Source organism: Micromesistius poutassou (genome assembly GCF_964030765.1).
Source record: "Micromesistius poutassou genome assembly, chromosome: 12".
Classification (NCBI taxonomy): Eukaryota; Metazoa; Chordata; class Actinopteri; order Gadiformes; family Gadidae; genus Micromesistius; species Micromesistius poutassou.
The window spans coordinates 9,708,888-9,715,436 of record NC_140282.1 but is presented as its reverse complement, the minus strand read 5'-3'; the positions used below and the strand labels follow the sequence as shown (position 1 = coordinate 9,715,436).

The window sequence follows — 6,549 nt, the reverse complement described above, 5'->3', positions numbered from 1 at the left end:
ACGCAAACGAACGCATGAATATGAATAATGACCACATGAGAGATGCCACAATATCGTACTGCAGTGTGACGGCTCTTGCATGCAGAGGGCGTCGTGAGTAGAAATAAACCCACCGAAGAGGTCTTTCGGGGTGAGGCGAGCAGGGCCGCTGCTCCATCGTCATATTGTATTATTAATAATTCAAAGTGCCATGTTGGAAACGATGCAATACAAAAAAAATTGAAAAACAAACGCGACACGGGGGCTATCCCTGCAGCCTCACGAGACGGAATATATAGAAGAACCGGTGTCTGAAAATAGAACAAACACTATAAATACACACATTTAAATAAATAGTATCGAGAAGGACACGTGGAGGTGGAGGGGGGGGGGGTCTGTCCGTGGTGTGGGGGTCTCCGTGCAGCAGTAGGCGGCCTACTGCAGGGACATGTAGGGCCAGCTGAAGCTGCTCCCGGACAGCAGCATGTCCCGGATCAGGGTCTCTATCGGGGTCTTCCCCACCAGCCGCACGAAGAACAGCTGCTCGATGACCGAGGACGACACGGTGCGCAGCGACGGCAGCCGCAGCAGGAGCTTCCCGAAGCGCGACGGCTGGTTGGGGTACTGGCTGCGCACGTACTCCTCCAGCGCGCACTGCGACTTCTCCTGCAGCCCGTCCACGTGCGCCGCGTCCGACAGACCACACGCGTCTACAAGGCGAGGAGGAAGAGGAGGAGGATGAAACACAAAATAATCAGACAAGACGAGACTCGTCGAGGTTTCCCAGTCGGCCCCCCGTGGGTGATAAACACGGGTTGGGACGTCGTGGGAACAAACAGAGCAGCAAAGCTCCAGCCGTGGCAGACAGCGGTGTAATCAGTGTTTAACAGAGACCCTGGGAGAGGTCTCCTGCGTCTCTGGTCTCTGCTCATGCGTGCCATCATGGATCCAAGATGGCGCTGTGTGTGTATTCCACGTTATGGATGTGTTTTTAGTGCACGCCTTTTATTTTTGTTTTTTTTAATAGATGGCCTAATCTGATCATCTCCACTTTGAGTGTTTGCTCTGTTTCTGTATCAAAGCGCAAGGATCATGAGCCGTCTTTTTTAAACGTTGATAACGCGCCTACAACTACAGACGTGTAGTTTTCTCACAATTTCACACAATTATACGCAAGTAATTTGTTGGGGGTGGGTGGCACCAATGCACCATGTGCAACAAGTTGAGGCGAGCGTTTCTCTCCCATCTGCAGCCGGGGAGGAAGAGGGGGGAAGAGAGCGAACCCGAGCGCCAGGGTGAAGGAACGGTCAGATCCACCGGCGGCTTGGGCGCATGCGCAGAGAACCGACAAAAATAGGCCCCTGACAGCCTTCCAGACCAACATGACGGTATCCTTCTAAATGCACGCGTAGGCTACATCTTGCTATCCTACACATACAACCACGATTCCGTCCTTTCACGAAAACATCTGTCCTTTTTTTTATAGTGGGATGCATTAAGTAGGTTACGATTCAATCCGAGCGATGATATAAATATAATGGCCTGGGTTATGTAACAACACTCAAAGCCGAAAGCAATGAATGATATATGTTAGACAATTGGAAAAGTAATTATACCAGGCCTACTAAATCCGTTTCTGCTTTGGTAAAAAGAAGAATGCCTAAAGGCTTACGGTAGGCCTACTGTCCGAGTTCTTAACTTGACAGTAGGCATATATATTTTAAATAAAAAATATATTTTTAATAACGTCTTTTTGGAGACCCATGATAAAATGTTAGTTTAATGCAGCATCTGTCTGATCATTTACGAGTGTTATGGAATACCTGTAATAAACATAGCCTATCCATCTATATTTATGTTAGGCTATCTAATATAAAAAATATAAATATATATGTATACATATATATAAATATATATATATATATCCTATAGACACATAACATATAAAATAAACTTGATTAATTGATAAATAAACATAACTAACCCTAATATATATATATATATATATATATATATATATATATATATATATATATATATATATATATATATATATATATATATATATATACATAGCCTATAGATAGTCTACCATATGCCTAAAAATAATTGAATAATAAGCTAGGCTACATCTTCCAAATGTAGTAATAAACCATTGATAGAGACTATATAATAATAAATAAATAAACTGGCCAGAGGGGGAATTCTATTAATATTTCTATGAGGTGAAGAGTTCTACTGTCTTGTTAGGTCATTCTAGTCCCTCTCAGGTGAACAGGTTCTATACGTTCTCACCTGAGGTGAAGTGTTCTACAGGTTCTACAGCTTCTACGTCTACGTCCTCACCTGAGGTGAACAGCGTTCTACAGCGTCTTGGTTCTACGTCTACGTCCTCACCTGAGGTGAACAGCGTTCTACAGCTTCTTGGTTCTACATCTACGTCCTCACCTGAGGTGAACAGCGTTCTACAGCGTCTTGGTTCTACATCTACGTCCTCACCTGAGGTGAACAGCGTTCTACAGCTTCTTGGTTCTACATCTACGTCCTCACCTGAGGTGAACAGCGTTCTACAGCGTCTTGGTTCTACATCTACGTCCTCACCTGAGGTAAACAGCGTTCTACAGCTTCTACAGCGTCTACGTCTACGTCCTCACCTAAGGTTAAGTGTTTTCTTTAGCTTCTACATCCTCTACCTCTATGCCCTAACCTGAGTTGAACGGCGCGATGGCCTTGATGCAGCTTCTACCCGATCTACATCTACGTCCTCACCTGAGGTGAACAGCGTTCTACAGCTTCTATACCGTCCACATCTACATCCTCACCTGAGGTCAACAGTGTTCTACATCCTCTACGTCTACGCCCTCACCTGAGGTCAACAGTGTTCTACATCCTCTACGTCTACGCCCTCACCCGAGGTCAACAGTGTTCTACATCGTCTACGTCTACGCCCTCACCTGAGGCGAGGCGTGCTCTACATCCTCTACGTCTACGCCCTCACCTGAGGTGAACAGCACGATGGCCTTAATGCAGCTGTACTCGGCCGAGTCCACGTGCAGGGCCTTCAGCTTCTCCACCTGCTCCTGGAAGAGGCGGATGTGGTCCATGAAGCCCACCACGCGGTCCGCCGACATGGGGGAGGCGTGGAGCCCCGCGGCGGCCAGCAGCGGGGCCACGTGGACGGGCATGGAGCACTGCGCCGCGTTCAGCACAAACAGCTCGCTCCACGCCAGCCGCAGCAGGGCCACCTGGTCGGTGACCTGCAGGTCGGGGAAGAAGGGGATGTTGCGGGCCCACTCCACCGCGCTGAACAGCATGCGCGCCGCCAGCTCGCAGATGTTCTCGATGCCCAGGATGTTGCCGCCGCCACCGCCGCCGCCGTTGCCGTTCTGCAGACACTGGGCGCCGTAGCGCGAGGTGGGATAGGGCTCGGCCCGCAGCAGCAGGGAGATGTACCCCGAGAGGTAGGAGTGGTGGCACTGCAGGGGGTCGCCGTTGGTCAGCGAGAACTGGCCGTGGTACGACTGGGACGGGACCACACGGCCGCGCTGCACCGCTGCACACCGAACACACGCACACACACGCGCACACGCACACACACACAAATAAACACACTTTAATCTTTGGGCGTTGGGTCACGTCACACACAGGTACGCCGATAGCATCGGTAGCGAAAACGTGCAACATGTGAGCCAAAGTGCACACCTACGTCACGCCAACAGGCATAGCTACGTGCGCATCGACGTGCATGTAGGTGTGCACATAGGCGTGCACGCCTACGTGCACGTCGATGTGCATTTAGTGGGTTTGACGTCTCGCCCCCAGCGGTCATATGAGAAGGCATTTAGTGTGGCACATTTGGTCAGCATGCATTATTATAATACACACAGACACACACACACACACATACAATCACACACACACACACACACACACACACACACACACACATACACACACAATCACACACACACACACACACACACACACACACACAAGTAAACATTTTCGTTACTTTCTTTCGTAATTTTTTACTTATTTTCGTCATTGTGCGAATTAAACAAAGACAAGAACGAATATTCTTTCCTAAAGGCAAACATAAATAATTATTACTGGCTCCATTGTGTTATTATTTAGATATTGTTGAATAAATAAAAAAAAGCTTGCCGCCATATCCGTCCAGCCACAGAGATTGGTTGAGATGGACAGGGAGAAAACTGCCTAGTAACGGGCCGGTGTTGCTGTTTGTATTTTAATTCAACTGTTGTAGCCCTAACAGAACAGTTAGTCAGTTAGTTAGTTATCATATATAACTGTAAAAATTGATAATATATCACGCTAAACATGAACAACGTTATGGTTGTGGGGTGTGTGTGTGTGTGTGTGTGTGTGTGTGTGTGTGTGTGTGTGTGTTTTGCGCGCGTGTGTGTATGTGCGTGTGTGTGTGTGTGTGTGTGTGTGTGTGTGTGTGTGTGTGTGTGCGTGTACCTTCCCGTCGCATGCCCACTTTTAGGCACTTCTTCAGGCGGCAGTACTGGCACTGGTTCCGGTGGTGCTGGTCCACTGGACAGCTGCGCGTCACGCGGCACGTGTAGGTGAGGTTCCGGCGCACGCTGCGCTTGAAGAAGCTCTTACATCCCTCGCAGGTGAACTGTCCATAGTGCTTGCCGCTCGACTTGTCCCCGCACACCGTGCACTCGACGTGCTGGCTCTGCTGCTGCTGCTGCTGCTGCTGCTGCTGCTTGTCCATGGAGCCGGAGGGCGCGTGGCTGGTGGCCGCTGCCCGGGAGGCCGGTGCGCCCCCCGGTGTGGTCGCTCGAGGAGCCGAGTTCAGCTCCAGGGAAGACGCGGCGCCCAGGTGTCCCTGAGTGAGGTCCCCGGACAGGGAGTGGGGTCCCGTCACATGGGAGACCGGGGAAGAGATGGCGCGGACCTGGCTGTCAGCGACGCTGTCCTCGCTGTTCCTCCACGTCACCATCGCCATGTCGTTTCGGACAGTTTCCAAGAACTTTACGCACCTTTTGTCTCCTAAATCCCACAATGAACGAGCTCAAACCGGCATTCAGTGAGGAGTAGAAACTCAGTCTCTCTACACCCGCGGTCCTCACCGGCTTGGTATCAAACACGCGCGGTGATATTTTACGCACTGTTATTGGGTATGCGTGACTTTTGGTGCGTAGTAGTAGTGGTTATAGCGCATCAGTGGGATTATCCTCCAACGAAGCTGCCCTCCAGGACGAGGAACAGAAGGCCGGTGCTGTACAATCCACGCAGTGGCAGGGGGGAAGCAAAAAAAAAAAAAAAAAACGCAAAAAAAACACAATCCAACGGGATATGCCAAATGTTCTTAAAAAAACACAATTCGGATTGTCCCTTTAACAGCCGAGTCGGAACCAACCAGATGCTGCTACAGTCTGTACACTCAAGATGGAGGCGCCAGGGATCCGGAGGCCGGTCGACCTCACCGGGGCTGCTCTTCGCTGCTCCGATCGCTGCTGACAAGTTGTGTTTAAAAGACAACGAGCGAGCGTGGATCCTGAAGGCGGCTGACACACTGCCTGCTGCCCGCGGACCTGCGGGGACTGCTTGCCCCGACGTGACGGGAGGGACGGCTCGCTGTCGTTTCACCGGGGGGCGGCATCCATATAAGGGAGGGGGCTGTCCTTGCGCGACACACACACACACACACACACACACACACACACACACACACACACACACACACACACACACACACACACACACACACACGCACACACACACACACACACACACACACACACACACACACACACACACACACACACACACACACACACAGCCCGAGCCCAGCCGCGGACACACACGGAGCTTTGTGAGCGCGGTGATTGACGTCCAGAGGATTGAGATGTGAGGAATGCCCGACCCGAGCCGACCTGGTGCTTTTGGTGAATTTGTACCGAAGCCCTTCACGCGTCTCTCGCGTTTCTTTATGCTTTATTAATATCAGTTTTTTTTATTATTATTTAATGAAAGCTGTAGCTGATAAATATCGTTTCAAATGGATGTTTTGAGGCAAATACATTTTTAAATAATAATAATGGGAATAAACGACGGCGAGTTTGCGCCCCCTGGCGGCGTCGCGGAGCATGTCCACAGATTAACAGACCGAGATAGACAAGTAAACACACGGTTTAATTTTCTACACGGAACAAAGAATTACGTTGAGCCTGACGTGATACTAGCGCTCGATCATTTTAATATTTTTTTAATAATTATCTATAGAAAGGATGAAAGCCCAGCAGAAGATCGTAGACCTTATGAACGATTCCCTCAATGTGAAATCTCTTGTCTCAGTGTGTTGCACGTCAATTAGTGTTTGGATAAATTGTAAATTATGGTAATTCATTTCTTTAAATAATATAAATTCTGTAGGGCTATTACCCTAAATTACCTATTTTGGGAATTTATAAAATAAGAAATAATTTAATAAAGCCTATGTCTATTAATTGTCTTTAGAAGCAGAGCGGATTCATTGTAGGCCTATTTGTTACCGGTAATATATTTAGTAATGATAATGATAAAATGTATTTT

General features: G+C 48.8%; 1 pseudogene across 1 annotated transcript; it reads right to left on the bottom strand.

Annotated features, from left to right (window-relative positions):
* Positions 1–414: 414 nt before the first annotated feature.
* LOC311356171 (nuclear receptor subfamily 2 group F member 1-B-like) lies at positions 415–4,960 on the bottom strand (annotated as a pseudogene). The gene is made up of 4 exons: positions 4,802–4,960; positions 4,465–4,755; positions 2,978–3,532; positions 415–689 (listed from the first exon to the last, which is right to left on the bottom strand). The product of its transcript is annotated as a nuclear receptor subfamily 2 group F member 1-B-like (transcript).
* Positions 4,961–6,549: the final 1,589 nt, after the last annotated feature.